Raw genomic sequence first — 21,875 nt, 5'->3', positions numbered from 1 at the left:
TACTAAGTCCGCTCACTTCTTGGCTGTCAAGACTACAGATTCAGTGGAGGATTACGCCAAACTCTAAATTAATCAGATAGTCAGGTTGTATAGGGTTCCTATGTCTATCATCTCAGATAGAGGTCCTCGGTTTACCTCTTATTTTTGGAAATCATTTCAGAAAGGTCTTGGTACTCAGGTATATCTCAGTACAACATTTCATCCACAGACGGATGGTCAGGCAGAACGTACCATTCAGACTTTAGAGGACATGTTGAGAGCTTGCGTGATCGATTTCAAGGGCAGTTGGGATGATCACCTACCTCTCATAGAATTATTCACCTATAATAATAGTTACCATTCCATTATTCAGATGGCCCCTTATGAGGCATTATACGGGTGTAGATGCAGATCTCCGATTGGTTGGTTTGAAGTAGGTGAAGCACCATTGATTGGGCCAGATTCGGTTCATGAAGCTATGGAAAAATTTCAGCTCATCAGAGATAAACTTAAGATAGCCCAGAGTCGTCAAAAATCCTATGTAAATGTAAGGAGAATAGACTTAGAGTTTGGGATTGGTGATTGGGTTTTCCTGAAAGTGTCACCTCTGAAGGGGGTGATGAGATTCGGCAAGATAGGGAAGCTCAGTCCTAGATATGTAGGTCCTTACAAAATCTTGAAAAAGGTTGGAAATGTGGCTTATGAGTTAGAGTTGCCAACAGAACTAGCAGTGGTTCATCCAGTCTTTCACATTTCCTTGTTGAAGAAGTGTGTGGGTGATCCGGCATCAATAGTACCATTAGAGAGTGTGGCTGTGAAGGATAGTCTCACTTATGAAGAGGTGCCAGTTGATATTCTTGACCGTCAGGTTCGTAGGTTGAGAAATAAAGAAGTCGCTTTAGTTAAGGTTTTATAGAGGAGTCAGTCCATAGAGGGAGCTACTTGGGAAGCAGAAGCAGCCACGAAGGCCAAGTATCCTCATCTCTTTCCTTCCGATTCCATTCCAGCTTGAGGTAATAGTTCCTCTCCAGTCTCTCAGTTTACTCTTGCATAAATTCAGTCTCAGTATCATGTTCCTTCAGTTATTCTTGCATTTTTTCTGCATATTTGCATGTTCTTGGAACTCAGTTCAATCAGATTATAGTTTCTAGTACTTAGTGGTAGGGATTACAACTCCTTCCCTCCATACCCAACTAGTTTAGTCTTTATTCGAGGACGAATGTTCCCAAGGGGGAGATATTGTAACACCTCAGATTCGAGAAAGACCAAAAGCAAATTTTTAGAGTTTCATGTACCAACGACAGAGGCCAAACCATGACCCATGGATGGAACCACAGATAGTAGGTAGGGTCTGTACGTTGGCCACCCAGAACTCCCCAGAAAACCCTGACCTACGGCTAGACCCACAGACCGTAGATGGGATCATGGTATGTGGTCTAGGGTCCATAGGTAATGATCCTCAACATCCAGTCTCTGAAGCCAATGACGACCTGCCAGGACAGACCGTTGGTTAGGGGCCGTTGATTGCTTCGTCAGATTTTAAGTGGGGTCATTTTGGTTTTTTTTCCTATGCGTTGGACACCTAAATTACATCGTTTAACCCCTAAACTACGTAGTTTTGGTCAGTTTAAGCCTTGTAACTTAGTCAGAACTTACCCTAAACGATTCATTCACCAAAATTCATCAAACTTAGAGCAAATGAGGTGACCCAACACTTCCAAGAACGCAACAGGTTTTCTTCAATTCCTGCCTCAAAATCAAAAAATTTCTCTGTTCAATTTGTCACCAAGTATATGGGATTTCACTAGTGGGTTCCTTTCATCCACTAGGTCCCTAGAATTCAGTCAGATTCTTGATTCTCAATATCTTGTTTAGACCTAGGGTTTCTAAAACCTTGGACAATTGTTGTGATTTAGCTGTTGTAGTATTCGTAATCGAATTATCATGTTTTCTTGGAAAGTTTGCTTAGTTCCTTGCATGAAACTCAGAACCCTAGTTGTGTAGATTCTCTTAGTTCATGAATTACACTTGCTAGGTCTGTTAAACAGATAAACATGTTCCAATTTTCGAATGTTACATTATTAGTTCCTAAATGTTGCATTCTCATATTTGCATGTCAGAACATTGATCTATCTAGTATTTCAGTTATGTTGTGTCATACACATTTCCAGTTAGAAGTAGGCTTAGCATCGAGTTGGACTAGGGTTCAGCGTACCCTCATAGTCCCAGAACTACGCCCCCCCATAGGTTTATAAGTCCCCTCTGGGGGCATCAGATTTAGTGATCACGCCAGTCATGCCTTTATACCCCTGGCAAGGTATATTGGGTCCTCTCGATGGGGAGTATACATCGGACTCCGCGTTTAGCTCACGTGATTTTATGTCGGTTAATAGTAGCTTCCACAATCAGACTCTTAGTGCATTTGACCAGGTTTTCAGACACATTACAATATTCAGTCTCAGCATGTTATGTTAGAAATCAGTACTTGATCATTGCATCCAGTTCAGTTCATTACAATATATTTCAGTATTATTGTTATAATTCAGATTATGTCATTGCTTAGTTATATTTTGTTCATCTTATATGTTTGTTCAGCTATATTCCATATCATGCATGCTCAGTGCATTCCAAGTACTGACACATACTCTACGCTAACATCCTTTCATGATGTAGGTTCAAGTACTCAACATTCATATCACGCATAGATTGGTCCCCGATCCGTATTCAGCAACATCAGTGGTGAGTTCTCATACTTCGAGGACAATAGACATGTTTTCTATTTCAGTCTCTCACTTCAGTTTCAATTTTTTTAGGGTTAGCTGGGACATGTCCCAGCAACTCTAGTCAGTAGAGGCTTGTTCAGACAGATTTTTAGATTCTTCTTTAGCATTTGACTGATTGTTCAGTATCACTATACTCTTATTCAGTATTTATATATTCAGATCATTTTTGGGTATTCCCCACTATTAGTTATAAATTCCGCATTAGTTCGTGTTTTCATAGATATGTTCAGTTTGCTTATGATATGCCAGCTTAGGGTTATCTTTGGGTCATTCATGATCCTAGGTCCCGTGTTTACGTCAAGGGGATAGCCTCGGGGTGTGACATATATTTTTTGGGAAAATAATTGACTTGTCAAAGAAATATGATTGATACCTATAAGTTCTAAAAACTATTAAAATTACCCATAGGTTTGTATTATGAATCTTATAATGAACATGTTCCATTAAAAGTTTTGACAGTGCACATAACTAATATGAATTTGAAAAAAAGAGGAAGAAAACAAAAGAAAAATACCATTGATTTGTATGCAAAAAGAAATTATTATTACTACTTGTAATTGGAAGTAACTTCGGAGAGCAAGTTGGAATAAAATATATCAAATATGTATATAATTATATAAATTTTATAGAATGAACTATGAGTAAAATTCAGTCCAAATCTATAAATGATTGGTGTTTTTATAAGATATAAAAATTTTGTGATAATTTTTAAATTTCTCGAAGTTCCCAAATAATAGAATTTGGCCAAAATACTAAACTTTTTTCTTATGGTATTTGGGAATTTATATTGTTCGCCAAAAATATTTGCCAAATAATGACAAGTTATATTGTCAAATAATATTTTACCAAGGTTCTCCTTGAAATCTTTAGACATAACTAGGTTTTTTTTCCAAATATTTCTGAAAATATATATTGCCAACAAATCTGCCTTCTCCTTGACTAGGTTTTAAGAAAGGATGATACAAGGCTGCAGTTTATCATTTATCCTTTTGGAGTTCGACGTACAACTTTAAAGGTGAGATCTTATACAAGTTTTACAAGGATTTGCTATGTTATATACCACTCTATAACCTAGATTCATTTTAATACCATATTATTCATTGGAATTGCTAGATATAAAGGATTTTATGGGATATACATATATTAGTACTATTGTTATTCATTAAGAGCTTTGATTTTATTTAATTAGTTGTCGATCCTGGTTTAATTAAATCTTAGTATTGGGTGTTTATGAAGAATGGGGAAAAACTAATGGATTTGTTGAGAATGGTTTATTTTTTGTTTCATGATTAAATAAGTGAACTATTGAAATATTATGAACTGGTAATAGTAGTGTACTACAACAAAAATGATATTTAGTGGGAATTAATTAATGGCAATAACTTAACCGCTAAATATACTTTTTAGAGACAATTAACGCTCTTTGTAATTTAAGTGATAAAGGTTTTAACACTCTATGTTAATGTACGCATTTATTATAGCTAAAAGTTGTTTTTATTATAGTGGTGACACAAGCTTATGATACTTGGACATTATTTTAGTTATTAAATTGATTTATGAAAGATTGAAGCTATGTTCGAAAATGATTAATTGGGTTTGATGAACGTGAATTGACATTGTTAAGTTATATTATGACTAGATTGATGCTCATGAGGGTTAAGTGCTTCTCACTCTAAGGAGATGGTTGTATTACCTCTTCACAAAATTCTCCTTGTATCCCTCCCCAGTTTTAAGATTATATCGAATTGTTGAAAAATGAGAAACCATGTGTATCAAATTCATTTAAGATTGCCAGTAAGCTATACTGATAATGATCCTTGGTATAATGAAAAAATCTATATATATCAAAGTGAAAGTCGTTTATTAGTTCTGATGGATAATGACTGGCATATATGTACTTGAAATGGCATCAAAAGCATATTCTCTCATTAGATCATAACTGCAAGTTATCAAACAATAGTTTTTTTTTTACCTTCAGTCACTAATGATATTCGGCAAGAAAGTTTAACCTAAGATCAACATGGTGATCAAGGCTTGTGCAATATCACCGACTGTGTAAGAAAGGATGGGAGCTAGATAAGTCAGTTTTAGGAAGAAAGACATGTGAGAAATGATTATGAATCTTCATATATAATCAAATGTCCAAAGCTAATGTTATGAGTTGCATCTAGTTTAATTAATTTTAAATCTTGAGTTTTTACTTTTAGATGTGTCCTTTGTATTTTGTACTAGGCCGCCCTGATCTTTATTGTATCGAAACGATTGACAAATTAGTAATTAAGGGGATATGAAAAATTGAAATTGCCAAAATTTATTTATGAATGAAGAAGACTGTCCTAAACTTATGAAATCATCTTAGAGTTACAAATTGTACATATTTTTCTAGTATTAGTGCATATGACTTGTAACCTTGTGCAATGTCTATAAAATTTGATTCTGATAGCCCCAACAGTGCATGAAGATAAGTTAGGGCATATAGAGAAGAGCTAAAGCCTTTATCTTGTAAAGTGAAACTCTTAATCCATAATTCATAAAGTAAAGTGTTGTTCAAATCATCCATCTCTTTTTTTAACAGGCAACCTAACTCTAAATGTAAATACTAAAGAATATGACCAAGATCCTATTTATTTCTAATTGAGGAAAGTCTGGATCTGTATCATTTCAATTAAAATTTATTATGTTTTTTTTCTTTGAAATAATCCCTAGTTTTTCTTAATAGGTAAAAACTATTTAAATATTGTACCGAATTTAAAATCAATAAATTATTGCTCACTTATATATAGCCTTTACTATTTCTATCCATTATTAAAACAATCACTATCATCAACTTCTGAGTCACGATCCTGCTCTCAATTACCAGGCACCACAAGCCTCGACAACCGCCCTATACTTAGGGTGGCAAATGGGTTGTTTGGACTGAAGTTTGGTGGGTTAAGGCAGTCTTAACCAATAGATGGGTCAATTCACAACCTTGCCCAAAGCTTACTTGAGCTAAGATAGGTTGGATCACGATGGGCCGAATGTTGGCTCATAACCCAGCCCATACAATTCGATTCAACTTATATTATTTTCTTTTAGATATTTCTATAATTTTTATACCCAAATATCTACAAACATGTCTGCAGAAATAATTAAATATTACTCTCCCCGTTCCTATTCCTATAATGTACTTTGAGACTGAACATGATGTTTGAATAAGATAATTATTGATACTGGTCATGACGCAACTTTTTCAAAATTAAAACTCATTGGAGATGTTGTGTCCACAACATTCACATCCCCAATTCCATTTCTTCCGGTAGCAAATACCAAATCAGAGCTTGATGTCTCAGTAGTCATTTATCCATCTAAGAACTGCTAGAGGCCCCTAAAGTTTTTCATGGGCACTAATCCTCTTAGTTTTATCTTTTAGTTAGATATTTTAAATCCTTGTTTGATGCTCCTCAATATTTATGTAAGGAATAACAACCTGACAATTACATCAGTCGCAAATTGGATTTTTCATGATTTCCTTCAGTGCATTATGTTCTATGCAAAGTTTATCATTTTCTTTTTCTAAGGTTCCATTTTCTTTGTGTTTCAATTACGATTGATTAAAAAACACAATTCACTTTCATAAATATATTAACCACAAAAATTTCACACAAAGGATAGAATGAATCAAGGAAAAGAAAGTATTGATACACCACCTTTACTTGTCTTCTTCTATTTTGGAACCAAAGCTTCACTTGGTCTCAATGCAATCGACAATTTGATCCAAGATATTTTCTTGCTTGTTGATCATGATGAAGATTCTCTAGGAAGAAATTTCTCTCAAAAAGAAAAAAAAAGAGTGACCAAAGGTTGTAATTAAAACTAGTAAATTTACAAGTACAAAAAAATGGAATAATACACACGCTTCAAGCTCTTGATGTTGGTTGGAATTATGCCTACTATATTTCCTCTTTAAGGATTCACAACACAAAGAATCCAGTTCGTCTCTTGATATACCACCATCTATATTGTCACTAATGGGTCTAGACCAACATATCTCAAGATGCACCACCATCTATGTTGTCACTATAATAAGAATTTCAATACTACTTTCTAGAGATGTTTGTGACACAATAGATGGTGGTGCATCTAGAGACCACATATTAGTGACATCATAAATAGTGGTGCATTTAGAGATGAACTGGATTCTCTATATGGTGAATCATTAAAGAGGATATACAATAGGCATAATTCCAACAAACTTCAAGTGCTTGAAGAATGTGTATCGTTCTAGTTTCTTTTGTACTTGTTAATTTGCTAATGTTAATTCCAAATTTTGGTCATTTGTTGACTCTTTGATAGCACTTTCTTCCAGAGAATCCTTATCTTATCAAAAAGCAAGAAAAGATCTTGGAAATAAACTGTCGATGCATTGCAACCAACTAAAGCTTTGGTTCCAAGGTAGAAGAAGTCAAGTGAAGGTGATGCATCAATACATTCTTTTCCTTGTTTCATTTTATCTTTGTTGAAATTTTTGTGGTTAACTATGAAAGTAAATTATGTTGTCTAATTAGTCGAAATGAGAAAATGATAAACTTTGTATCGAGCTTATTCCACTAAAGGAAGCTATGATAAATCCAATTTGTGGCTGATGTGATTGTAAGACTATTATTCCTAACATAAATATTGATGAGCACCAAAAAGGGATTGAAAATGTTTGAATAAAAGATGAAAATAAGAGGATTAGAGCCTAGGGAAGTTTTTATTTGGTCCTTAAGCATCCTTAGAAGGATCAGCGACTTCCATGATGGCAAACTTTGATTTGGAATTTGCTGTCGGAAGATATGACATTGGGGGTGTGGATGTTGTGGACATTGCATCTTCAATATGGCTTATAGTAATGTCATGAGACTACATCCTAGTCATAAGACGTTGTTTAGGGTCACAAGTGACCCCAAGCTAACCCACGGTTGGCATTATACTACTATGTATGTAAATAACAACAGATAGCTTATGATTTTGGCACAAGCCTATGATATTGGGATGTTATTTAAGTCATTAAATTGAGTTATGATCGATAGATTGAGTCTATGTTCGAAAATGATAAATTGGGCTTGATGAATGTGAATTGACATTGTAAAGTTATATTATTCCGACTAGATTGGTGCTCATGAGTGTGTTCTGGTTGGGGTGCTTTATTTAAAATTGTGGATTTGAAAGGTCGTTATGTTTCATGCCTCTTGATGGAGAACTAGTGTGATGCAAGTACTTTAGAAAGCTTCACCATTAATTTGAAGTTACAATGGTTAATTGCTTCTCAGTCCAAGGAGATGGTTATATTACCTCTCCTTGCAATTTTCCTTTTATCCCATCTAAATTTTTAGCATATATCAAATGGTTGTGCAATTAGAACTCACACGTGTCAAATTCATCAAGCTATACTAATAATGATCCTTGGTTTCATGACAAAAACTATATATACTGAAGTTAAAATCATGTTCTAGTTATGATGGACAATGAATGGCATATAGATACTTGAAATGACATCAAAAGCATATGCTCTCGTTAGATTATAATTGCAAGTTATTAAATAATAATATTTGACCTCCGATTACCAATGCATCTGGTGGATTTTAAATCTTGAGATTTATTTTTACATGTGTACTTTCTATTTTGTGCAAGGCGACCCTAATCTTTGTTACATCTAATCGATTGAAAAAGTAATGGGATGGGAAAAAACTTAAATTGCCAAAGTTTGTTTATGAGTGAACAAGGTTATCCTAAACTTTTGGAATCATCTTAGAGTTCCAAATTCTACATATTTTCCTAGCATTAGTGCATTTGACTTGTAACCTTGAAAGTGCAATGCTTATAAAATTTGTTTATGATAGCCCCGAAAAATGTTTGAGGATCAATTAGAGCATATAGAGAAGAGCTAAGGCCTTTTACCAAGTTATGGATGTGGGGGTAGTACTTGTAAAGTAAAACCCTTAATTCATAGATCATAAAGTAGTGTGTTGTTCAACTTCTCTATATTTTATCTGGTTAGCAAGCAACCTAGCTCAGATTGTAAAAACTAAAGAATCTTTGACTAAGGTCACGTTTATTTTTATTTGAGGAAAGTCTGAATCTATATCATGTACATTACAACTTATTAAGTATTTTTTTCTTTGAGTTAATCCCTAGTTAGTTCTTAATAGGTATGAATTATTAAAATGTTGTACGAAATTTGAAATAGTTAAATCATTGCTCACGTATATATAGAGTTTTTATCATTACTCTATTCATTATTAACACACAATCACTATCATCAACTTCCGAGGAAGTATCTTGCTCCCATTACCAGCCACCATAAGCATCGAGAACCCCATACATAGGAGTGGCAAAAGGGTTGTTTGGACTGATGTAGGGCGGGCTAAGGTAGTCTGAACCAATAGATGGGTCAATTCCCAATCATTCCCTAAGCTTACTTGGGCTAAGATAGGTTGGGTCAAGATGGACAGAATATTGGTGATAACCCAACCCATAATTTGACTCAACTTTTATTGTTCCCATATATATATATATATCAATAAATATTCTTACCCAAATATCCACAAACTTCATAAAAAATTAAATATTTCTTCCTCTGTCTCAATTTATATGATCTAGTTTGACTGGGCATATAGTTTAGGAAAGAAAAATAGACTTTTAAAACTTGTGTTCTAAAATAAGTCATAGGCATTTGTGTGATTAGAAATCATCTCATTAAGTATAAAATGAGCATTTTAAAGTTACAACATTACTAAATATTGAAATGTGTCATTATTTTTGGGACTGACTATAAATGAAAGTATGTCATATAAATTGGGATAAAGAAAAAACATGTTACTCCTTTCGTCCCATTTTGGTGGCCCCATTTGACTTAGCATAATGTTTAAGACAAAACTGAAGACTTTTTAAACTTGTGGTCTAAAACAATCCTTAGATATTTGTGTGGTTGTAAATCATTTCAATAAGGGTAAAAGAGAAATTTTAAAGTTAAATTGTTCTAGTTATAGTAAGGTAACATTCTTTTGGGACAACTAAAATGAAAAGGGTGTCATATAAAATGGGACAGAGGGAGTATAAGATTTTATAAATCTATCTACTTGTGCAACCACACATTTTAAATATGCTAATTTTAACAAATTAAGTTTAATATATGCTTAACAACTGCTGAAATTTGAGAAGAATAAAAAAAGGGTTGAGTCCCAAATCGAGGCCAAGGTCAGTTCTCGAGTATGTATCAGGGTCCGCTCCCTGCTCAAAGTTCAGGGTCAGGTCCTAAATCGTCTTTTGAGTAGGGGTCGGTTCATGTTATGAGTTGAGATCAGATCTCGAGTCGGGGTTGAGTCCTAAGTTAGGGTAGGGTTGATGGTCAGCTATCGAGACGAGGTTGGGGTCGAACTCTAAGTTGGTGTCAAGGGTCAAGTCTCGAGTCTCAGGTTAGGCTGTGGTTAAGGTTAAGGGTCGGATCTCGAGTTGGGGTTGATATCCGAGTCCAGGTTTGGTCGGGGTCTGGGACGGAGTTTAAGTCTCGAATTAGGTTCATGCTAAGGTTCAAATTTTGTGTAGAGGGTGGAGTCACCAGTTGCGGTCTAGTCCTGAGTCAAGGATTTTATCACGCCTCAAGCCTACACCCTGAATGTTGCCGACACTCGAGAACCATTGTTGGTCCCCAAGAGAACCCTTGGCCTGACTAACTATAGACATGAGACTAAATATGATACATGGAAGCCTTAAATAAATGAGAATTTAAATCATTTAAAGAAAAGCTTTAACACACTATCTTAAATACTTAACATGAATAAGTTTCAAGGAAAACACTTGGAGAAAAACATGGGGAAAAAAACATCTAACTAACATCAAACTCTTTCTATCTATGAAGCCTCTATTGTTCAAGATATGTGTCTGGACAAGAACTATGACACCTCAAATACTACTAAAAGAATAAAAATGGGGTTCTCCGGAAGCAAGGAGGTATCACCAAAAGCTATGAAGAAGTGTGAATAAAATGTCTCACCCCGTACTGCATAAAACGTCTCACCTCACGCCTCGCCTTTTGAACCATTGGTTGACGGGCCAAAGGGTAGGTGTCTTTTTAAATAACGTTCGTGACTATTTAAATTTCAAGATGTATTAGACCATTCCCTTAATTCTATAATATATATATTTCAACTTTTAGACTTTAATTGTTTTAACTTTCGCATATATATTGTAATTGGGTTAATGAATGTCTTGATTCACGTGGTATGGGTAGTTAGATGCTATCACGTCTATCTGAACGAAGATAATTAGATCTTTTTTTTAATTATTTTTGCATGGTATATGAATATTTTTAGTTATAGTTTATGTATTTAGGATATCAAAAAAGATGTACATGTATGATTGGATACATGTATTTGAGAGGAAGATAAATGAATAGAATTAAATAACGATACAAGTATTAGAATAGATATATGTTAGGATAGTTCTATATAAATACCTAGGTACGTAGTACTATAATATTTTATGTAAGTTAATTTGGTGGAATAATATATTTCCCACTCGTCTTCAAAGAGAAATTATTGATGAATACGTCAAGTTGAATGGAACAAAAAAGAATTGTTGCTTCATTTGTCTTCAAAGAGAAATTATTGAAGAATTCTCTGTGTGACAATCTCATCTAAAAGATGATGATTCTTTTTTCATGGGTCAAGCACGTGGAAATTCTTTTTAATTTTGGATGGCAGTGCTCTAATATCATGTTGAAGTGTGTGACCATCTCATCTAAAAGCTTAAGTTGTTAGAGAGAGCACACTTCTATTAGTTAATTATATATATATATATTACTCCCTCTATGGTTGTTGTCATTTTTCATATGAATTTTTGATTTAATATTAATTGAATTAGATTTGATGAGTAACAACTATTTTAAATAAAATAAAACTAAGTACTTTATAGATTTTTAGGACATGGCCAGCTGCATGTTTCTGTTAGTATCACATGATCGATACAAGAACATTAGAATAATAACATCAACTTACCTAACATATCAATCATCAATCTATAAAAACAACTATAAAAAAAAAGATCATGCCTCTGACATCAATCTGTTATGTATTATAGTCATAACTCCTATCATATGTTATATCCTACAAATATCAGTATCTAACCTAACTATATTTGGTACCTTCCCTTTCAATAAATGCTATAAGGATTCTCTCCACTTATCGTGCACATCTGTATTACTATAAGGTACTCCGTTTTAGTTTATTTATCTAACTTTCTTTTTAAAAATAGTTTCAAAAAAATTATCTAAATATTTCAACGTTTTGAGATCATAAGATTAAATGTCATTTTGGTACATTATGCAGATCTTTAATATAATACCACAAAATTAAAAAAAAATATTAAACTTTGTGTTAAATGAAAATTAAACAAAGGGAGTAATATATATGCAAGTTAACATTGTTTGACTTTGACCAATTTAAAGTAGCAATCAAATTAATATCCTGTAAGTTTATGTTTTAAAACTAGATTGTATAGAACTATTTTGCCAAATTTAATTGATGTTGATTATTGGTATGATTTGTCTACTAATCATGGTAAATATTGGTTCTTGATCATTGTGATTATTGCACATAAAAAGTACTTTATTATAAGGCAAAAAACACAAATGTACAGTAAATACAGTGTTGACAGGCTATATTTTCTCTTTTTTATCTTTTTCTTTTGTGTGTATTCTTGATGAACATAACAAAAGAAAATATATATAAATCTAAAGTAAATGTATAAGTCCTTAAATTCCTTACCAAATTAACTATATGAATGGTGTAAAACTAGTGAATTGAACCCTTAAAATTCCTGTCCAAATTAAATATATAAATTTGTTTAACTCTCTAAATCTGAACATCATTAGATACATAAATTGAGACTAAAGAAGTAATTATTTATTAGGTAGTATCCGTATACATCTATAAAAACATGGATGCCTCTAAATCTAAAGACACATACATATATATGTGTTTTTTTTTGTCTTTTTTTTTCACACACATATGTATACGTGTATAACCCCACCAGCATGTTTCTTGTTAGTGGATGAAAATGAAAATATTTTTTGGTCTAGACAAATGCTGAGTCAAATACACATATAACATAATGTATTTTATTAACTATTGGAAATTGTCTCTTAGTGAATGAATGTCTCATTACCTTATCGAATCATTGAAGAGGAACAATCATTAGGATTAATATATTATATGTGATGGAAATCAACGGAAAAAAATAAAAAGCGACAGTACCTATACTATATGTTAGTATAAGTTAAATATTAGTGACAAAACATATTTAATTAGGATTAGTAAACAATTAGTGACAGAACCTATTCAATGAGGATTAGTAAAATATCACTTTGTTGCTTTTCATCTTTGTTTAATCTAAAGAAAAAAACTAGTGGTTAGGAGAATGATTGAGGCATAAATCACTTTTAAAGTGCTAATTAATAAGTAGCGCTTTTTCCCACTTGGAGCAAAAGTGCAATGGTGAAAACGAAATAGAGGACCATCTACCACAAACAATATGGTGCAGTGATAAGACTATACCTCCCTTAATTAGAGATTTCGTGTTCGAGACTTGGGTATGAAAAAATATTGGTAAAGAGCATTTCCCTCCAAATTAAACCATAGATGGCACAAATTCAAATTAGTCAAATTTTAATGTGGATATCAAACATCAAATAAGAAAGAAAAATTTAAAATGAGTGCTTGTTTTATTTTGCTAATGGTAAATTCCGAATGGTCACTTATAATTTAAATAGAAGAAAATAATATTTTCGAGTTAGTGTGTTATTTTTCAAAATTTATGTATAAATTAAAAGTAAAAAGTACTAGTAAAATCTATCAAACTACAAAACGAATTTATAAATAACTACAAATTCGAATGTATATATAACTACAAATTCCTTTAGGAGACGGGTGGGAGAAACAACGTTCATCTTCTCTTGATCTTTGGGCGTAACAAGAGGCTTCAAGTAATTGACCACTACAACTAGTTTGGAAAGAAGGTGCCACACCCCGATCCTCGATTCTGGGTGAGATTAACATTCAATGTTATTGTTGGTCCGAGCATATTCATAACATGATATTAAACATGAGCATACATCTAGACATGAGTGGAAACATAGTTTAAAAATATGTGAAGAGAAAAGTCTTGTAAAAGATATATTTTGCGTAAATGTAAGTTATAGTACTCAAATCACTGACAAAGGACACAGAAGTCCAAATTGAAACATAACTAATTTCTATTTATGAAATCACTAAACATAATTGAGTAATGTCTATCGCGAGAAGGCCCCCTGATATAACTTAAGCACATAATCATAAAATACTAGAAAACTGAAAACTAAGCACCTGAAAATAGAAGGGGCTCACCAATAACAAAAGATACAGAACCTAGTGAGCAGTTTGATCACGTGTCTAGATGTCTGAGTCTGCATCAATAAAAAGATGCAACGTCACGACAAAAGGAACGTAAGTATGTGTTAAATAGTATTGTATGTAAAATCACAGAATGAAATATAATTTACATATCAAGATCAGTAATAGAAAATAGTATTGTATGTAAAATCACAGAATGAAATATAATTTACATATCAAGATCAGTAACAGAAACCAACATAGTCATTGTCACATTCTGAGGCTACCCCCTTGACGTAACACGAGACCTAGGATCACGAGTGACCCCAAGCTAACTCTGTGTCTGGCATATCATAAGCATACTATAACATAACTGAGTAAAACATATACTATGCGGAAGCTAAAATAGTAGATGACTGAAAGTGGGGAATACCCGACTAATCTGAATATATTAAAACTTACTAAGAGTTCAATACGACTGAAAGATAAACTTAACAAGTCAAGATGATTATATTGCTATGTCTAAAAAGCCTCTACTGACTAGAGTTATTGGGACATGCCCCCAGCTAACTCTAGCAAAACTAAAAACTGAATGAAGGACTAAAAATGAAATGCATGTCTGTTGTCCTCGAAATATGAGGACTCGCCACTGAAGCAGCTGAATACGGATCGAGAATCGATCTATGCGTGATCCGGATACTGAGTACCTGAACCTACATCATGAAAGGATGTAGCGCACAGTATGTGTTTCAGGTCTCGCTACCCCTGACCATAAGAAGAATATTATACTATAAGAGTAAGGTGCAAGTGCTGTATAAAGTTATGTTATCCGTTGTACTTGGAATGTACTGAGCATGCAGGATATAGATGATAGCTGAACAAATATATAGGCTGAACAAAGCATAATTGAGCAATGATATAATCTGAACAAAATATAAATACTGAATTATAATTGAAAAGAACTGAACTAAATGCAATGACCAAGTACTGATTATGAACATAACATGCTGAGAATGAATATTGAGGTATAAACTGAAACCTGGTCAAATGAACTAGAGTCTGATTGTGGGAGCTACTATTAACCGACATAAAATCACGTGAGCTAAACGTGGAGTTCGATTGATATGCCTTATCGAGAGGACCCAATGTACCTTGCCAGGGGTATAAAGGCATGACTAGCGTGATCACTAAATATGATGCCCACTGAGAGGACTTATACTCCTACAAGGGCACTTAGTTCTGGGACTATGAGGGTACGCTGAACCCTAGTCCAACTCCGTGCCAAGTCTACTCCCAACTGTAAATGTATATGAAACAACATAACTGAAATACTGGATAGCTCAATATTCTAACATGCAAATCTGAGAATGCAACATTTGGGTACTGACTATGTAACATTCAAAATCTGAGGCATGTTTATCTGTTTAACTAGACTAGCAAGTGTAATTCATGAACTAAGAGAATCTACACAACTAGGATTCTGAGTTTCATGCAAGGAACTAAGCAACGTTTCCACGAAAACATGACAATTTGATTAAGAATAATATAACAACTAAACTACAACCAATATCTAAGGTTTTAGAAACCCTAGGTCCAAACAAGATATAGAGAATCAAGAATCTGATTGAATTCTAGGGACCTAGTGGATGAAAGGAACCCGCTAGTGAAATCCCACATACATGGTGAAGAAATTCACAGAAAAATCCTTTGATTTCCGGGGCTGAACTTGAAGAAAACGATTTCTTGTTCTTAAGGGCTTGTCGACTCTTTCTCCTCTTTTTGCTCTAAGTTTTGAAGAATTTTGGTGAATAAACGTTATGGGTAAGTTTTGACTAGATTACTAGGCTTAAACTAAGTAAAACAACGTAGTTTAGGTGTTAAACGATGTAGTTTAAATGTCCAACGCGTAGGGGAAAAAACCAAAATGACCCTAACTTAAAATCTGACGGAGGCCGACCACAGCGTCACTGACGGACTGTTAAAGGGACCATGACCCGTCAAATGGGTCATGGTTCTTGGCCAGGGTCTACTGGTTCAGGGGACCCCCCTCTACGGTCCACTTCACGGATAGTGTGAAAGACCACGGACCATGAATGCCACTGTGGTTCTTCATTTGGGACTGGGGTCTACTGGCTCAAGACGACGGACCCATCCATGGCCCATCATCGAGACCACGACCCGTGGTTCGGTGCCTGAGCTTGGCTGGTTCTGCCTGGCTTCCACGAGCCTTCCCATGGCTCGTGTGGTGGTCCACGGCCTGTGAAGGGCTCCGTGATCCACCACTTCTAGGTGGGTGTGAACCACGATGAGGGTGACGGACCATGGTCCTGATCACGGCCCGTGAACCCTCTCCGTGGTTCACTTTTTTCTGCTGAAATGTCCAAGTCTAATTTCTGAGGTGTTACAATCATAATTGTACCATAGGAAGGTTTAGAGATGAGCGCATGGAGTTTGATGTTAGCTTAGTCAGTTAAGACATATCATGTTTTGTTGTGTATGAGACACACATGTACATGACATGTGGATCCATAACTAGCCCTTACCAGGGGTATAAAAGAAAGAATCGGTCGAATCAACTATATGATCCTTAATCTACGTTGGCAAACATAGTTTCAGAGATCCATCATTTAGACTGATACCTTCTCGATTAACCATTTAGATCCCTTAAGCTCATATCTTCATGGATTAGAGCCCAAAAACTTATGTTCTAACTTTCAAGGACCATAGCTCATAATTTTTATTCATATCATCATGTTACAAGGTTACAATTTTTGTATCATAATTTTGCATTCAGGAGTATCATATCATAATATTGTAGTCAAGAAAACATATGATAGCATAATAAGATTTACATTTAGGGAATTTCATAATTCATAATTCTAGGGTTCATCATAACATAAGAATTTTCAAGAATTCATTGAAAGAACATTAAGAAATCATTAAGAAGTTTTAAAGAAGTAATTAAATCATCATTAGGTCATCATTAGACTTAGTTTTCAAGATAGAAATTATTACTTTCATAATCATTCATAATTTCACAGAGGAAATCTTGTAAACCTCACAGGGGTAAGAATATTCACGGGAATAGTATGCTTTAATGGAGCGTTCATGGGGTTTCATAAAGAATCAAGAACAATTCAGGAACAAAATTTCGTTATAACCCTAACTAATTCATGGAAGATATTATAAAAATATAGAGAACATAACTCATAGAGAAGAACAAGATATTCCCACGTGTGGAGACAAGCATACATACCTTAAAATCCTCCAAATTCTTGAGAAAGGTATTATCTTTGGAGGAAAAGATATCAAGAACTTGTTCTTATAACCTAGCTAGAGATGAGTTTTCTTGAAAATCTATGGATTCCAAGAATAGAAGGTATTAATTTGTGTAATGATGAAGAAATCGTCAATATTTCATGGTCAAATTTACCTTAAATGATAGATAAACCTTAGAGAAAGTTCGATTCTTGAGAACTTCTCTTTCTAGGGTAAATTTTTTAACATGGGAGGGAATCATGACTTTGGAGAATTATTATAATGTTTCTAACGTGCACTATTGTGCAACACTTATCAAGGAAGTAGCTTCTACCTTTAGCATCTGAGAGCTTGGGTGCACAGATGGCGTGCACCAAGGCAGTATCCAGTAAAATGGGCATAACTTTGTGTACAAATATCATATTGATAAATAGTTTATTACATTGAAAATTAGAGTCAAATATCTTTAATTTAATAGGTGATGATCCACATAATTTTTGATATTCTAGGAGATATACTTGTTTGAAATAAGATCATGCTCAAACTCATATGAAAAACTTCATATGTAAGGAAGCTTACAACACAACTTTATGCTAGGATTTCCCTAGGACCTTAATTCACATCCAACCGACTTCCCACATTTAAGATTTGAACTTTTCACCAATGTGCAACCATATTCATCAGGTCTGAATCTAATTTTACACGTATATTGGTTTAAACCATAATCTGAGAATTCAATATGTTACAGAAGGTCAACCTTGTTTGAAACCAATAAGACATCAGATTGCCTCATACATGTTTTTAGATACTTGATCGCAGAAATTTGCTATCACATTTGCCCGATCATTGAGGGCTATGAATTGCACATTATTTTAAAAATGATTGTTGTCGGGAGAAAGTTCCATAATGAAATGGTTGATATATAGAAGGTAGAATGCCGCTGACAAAGAGGAGCTCTACCATAAGAATCAACCAAGTATAAGCAAAGTCAAGGGACTCAGGGGGCACCAGAGCCATATAATATTAAAATATGGAGCACGAGCCTTGGCATTTAGTGTGGAAGTGACAGGCACCCAATGAGGTCGATGGAGATCATACACCAGAGACTACGAGAAAGTTGGATTTCTGGGGTACCGACTTCTAACAGCTCTGATTTGGTCTGAACCCGAAAGTACTGAGGAACAAGAAGGAAATAAAGGGATATACGTGGCTCCTAAATTTGTCATGTTGGTGATAAAAGGTGATTAACAATGTGAGTTGGACGAAATTACATGTTCAGCCTCAAAATACAACTACCTAGTCTCATCGAAATCACTTTAGGCGTAGGTTCCCTATGTCTCCATCTCAAGATGGGAATATCATCCTCGTAATATTTTTCGGTTGCATGATCATCAGACTATTCATTGTTGGATCGTCTCCTGATAATATTATAGCATTATTCATTCCTGAGGTGGTGCATTAGATTCTCAAGCAACAAAAGGAATTTGTTTGATTATCCTCACTTTAGGAGGTTGGAACTTGGATCCCGCCACTACATCATATTTGATAGGGCTTGACCCCAATTATTGATGACTTTCATGGGGTATGGTTAATATGTTGTTAAACCTCAGTATGAGAGACGATAATAGTTGCCGCCTTCAGGAAAAATGAACTTTTTGTGATACTTGTGTGTGCAAAAAACCTATGAGGATAATAAAAATTATCATGATAGATCGCAGTTGTCACGACCCGAGCCTACACCTTGGACGTGGCCAGCACTCGAGAACCATTGTTGGTCCCCAAGAGAACCCTCATCCTGGCTGACTACAAGCGGAAGACTAACTCAAGCATACAAAGCTTAAAACTGAATAAAATTCATTGAACTCAATTACAAATCTTTAACTCAAATGAATAACTCTGAATTAAAATAATATATTCAACTCACCATAGAAGAGGCAACTTAATTCTTTAAAACATTTAACAAAATAAATGAACAGACTTCTGAAACTCTACTGTCTATCTATGAAGCCTCTAAATGACAAAGATGGAAGTCGGGACAAGACCCACGACATCCTAACAACTGATATACTTGAAAGTACAAGTGGAACCCTCTAGAAACAAAGAGGCTCACCATAGCTAACTCGAACTGTATGTGGTACCAACGAAGCGCTTGTTGATGACCCTGAATACATGTATCTGCATCATGAAATGATGCAGGCCAAATGGCTCAGTACGTGGAATGTACGAGCATGTAAGGTAAATTCTAAAGCAAAACATAAGCTTGAACTTGATAAAAAGGAACATACTTACCTCTTCTCAACTCACTTAACTAACTCAACTCAGGAATAAGATACTCAACTCAAAAGATAAAATAGTCAACTTAGTGAAATAAGACTCAACTCAATAATAAGATATTTAACTCAGTGAAATAAGAGTCAACTCAATAATAAGATATTCAACTCAGTGAAATAAAGCTCAACTCAATATAAGACACTCGACTCTTGGTACTCAAACTCTGGATACTCAACTTAATATAAAGCAACAATAAGAGATGCAATATATGGAAAGCTTTTAAAATAGTAGAAAGCAACTCAATGTATTAAGAATACAATATACTCAATTTGTATGCAAGGATACAATATAAACTTTGTTTGTATATGAAAATACAAGTAAACTATGTGTATAAAAATATAAATATCTTTGTGGGAGTTTCTCTAACCGATAACCATCACTATGAACTATGTGATGATACAACGTCTCGCCCATGCTACCAGAACTGTCCTATACTTTGCCAGGGTATAAGACCTCTCAACTAAGTGGATCCACTAGTCTATGCTAAAAAGCATTAAGAAATTATCTAAAAAGTATGGCCCTTTATACCCACGTTGGCTACATGGTTTATGGAGGTTGTGAGTTATCTCAACTCTCCCCCATATCGGTGCTCAATACTACTCCCAAAATATACTAGCTCATATGTTTTTAAAACATAACTCTTTTTGTGGTTTGAGATAATTACTCAAAAATCAATCTCTTAAAAGAGATGATACTCAAATTGCTCAAAACTCTTTTGGAAATCTCAGTTTCCTCTCATTTTAAATGTAAAAATATTTACTCTTGGAAATACTTAGTTCCCATAAATCATTTTAAATAAAATGAACTCAATTTTGCTCTTTCTAAAAAATTTCAAAATCATATTATAATATGATCATTTATGACTTGGGAAGTTATACAACATAAACATTGATGGTATCTAGATACCATACTACTCATACATTGATGACATACTCGATTGTCATACTAATCATGTTTTAGAAAAATCTTTTCTCAAAACTCATCTTTACTTTCTCAAAACTCAGTTTAAGAACTCAACTGTTGGATTTAAAAAGCTTTTTCAAATTTATAACTCAAATCATAGGGTTCGTGTGGAATTATGAACATAAACGACTCAACTCAGAGATCTTAATAGAAATAAAGAACCTCAGTACTCATAACTCAAGACTAAATGATACTACTCATCTCTAGACTGCTCGACTCATAGGGTTCATGCAGAATTATGAGCATGAACAACTCAAGTCAAGGGCTTCATGGGTAACATGTAGTAGTCCCATAAGTAGGAATATAATCTCAAAAGGATTAGGAACTCAATACTCAAGACTTAAAACTTGAAGATACTACTCCTCTCAAAGGTGCTTCAATTTTATGAAGTTCATGCGGAATTTATGGGCATGAACGACTCGACTCGAGAGTCTAAATAATAATATGAAGCTTATGTATACGACTCTTCTCATTCTCATACTTACTTCCTTAAAACTTAGCTCAAATCGACAGTTGATCTCAAAGGATTCACAATTGAACTCAAAGACTTTCTTGAACTCTACTCTTAATTCTTTCTTGAATTTGAATTATGAATTCAAGAGTTATGATTCATGATATGAAGGATCTCAATAAAAATATAGCAATTCCATAATTAGGAATAGAACTTTTAAGATAAACATGAACTCAAGAACTCAAAATCAACTTATCTCAAGAATACTCAAATCTAGGTAAAGTATCCTAGATTATTCTTTTACTGATTTAAAAGTAGATGTAGGGCGTGAGGACGAACTAGTCTAATACTATGATAGCCTTACATACCTGGAAGAACAAGGTTCTTGAAGGATGTTGAAGAATCTTGAAGAAGAACTTGATTAAAAGCCTTGAAACCCTAGCTTGAAGGTAAACGATCAAAAAAACCTTTCTTGAGATTCTTGAATTAGTTTTCTTGAAATCTCTATAGCCAAGACTTATGATTTTCATTAGTGATTCATAATTTTATGGAGGATTTTGAGTAAAAACAAATTTGGAATTCTTTGAGAAAAACTTACCTTGAAGAAAAATCTTGAAAAAGATTGAAAGAATCTTGAAAAAGATTGGAAAAATCTTGAATGGAGTCTTCTACTTTGATTTTTCCTTAGGGTTTTGCCCTAGGGTTTGAGAGAGAAGAGAA

Source organism: Solanum tuberosum, unplaced genomic scaffold, assembly GCF_000226075.1.
Source record: "Solanum tuberosum cultivar DM 1-3 516 R44 unplaced genomic scaffold, SolTub_3.0 scf00027, whole genome shotgun sequence".
NCBI lineage: Eukaryota > Viridiplantae > Streptophyta > Magnoliopsida > Solanales > Solanaceae > Solanum > Solanum tuberosum.
Note: the sequence above shows the minus strand (reverse complement) of the source record.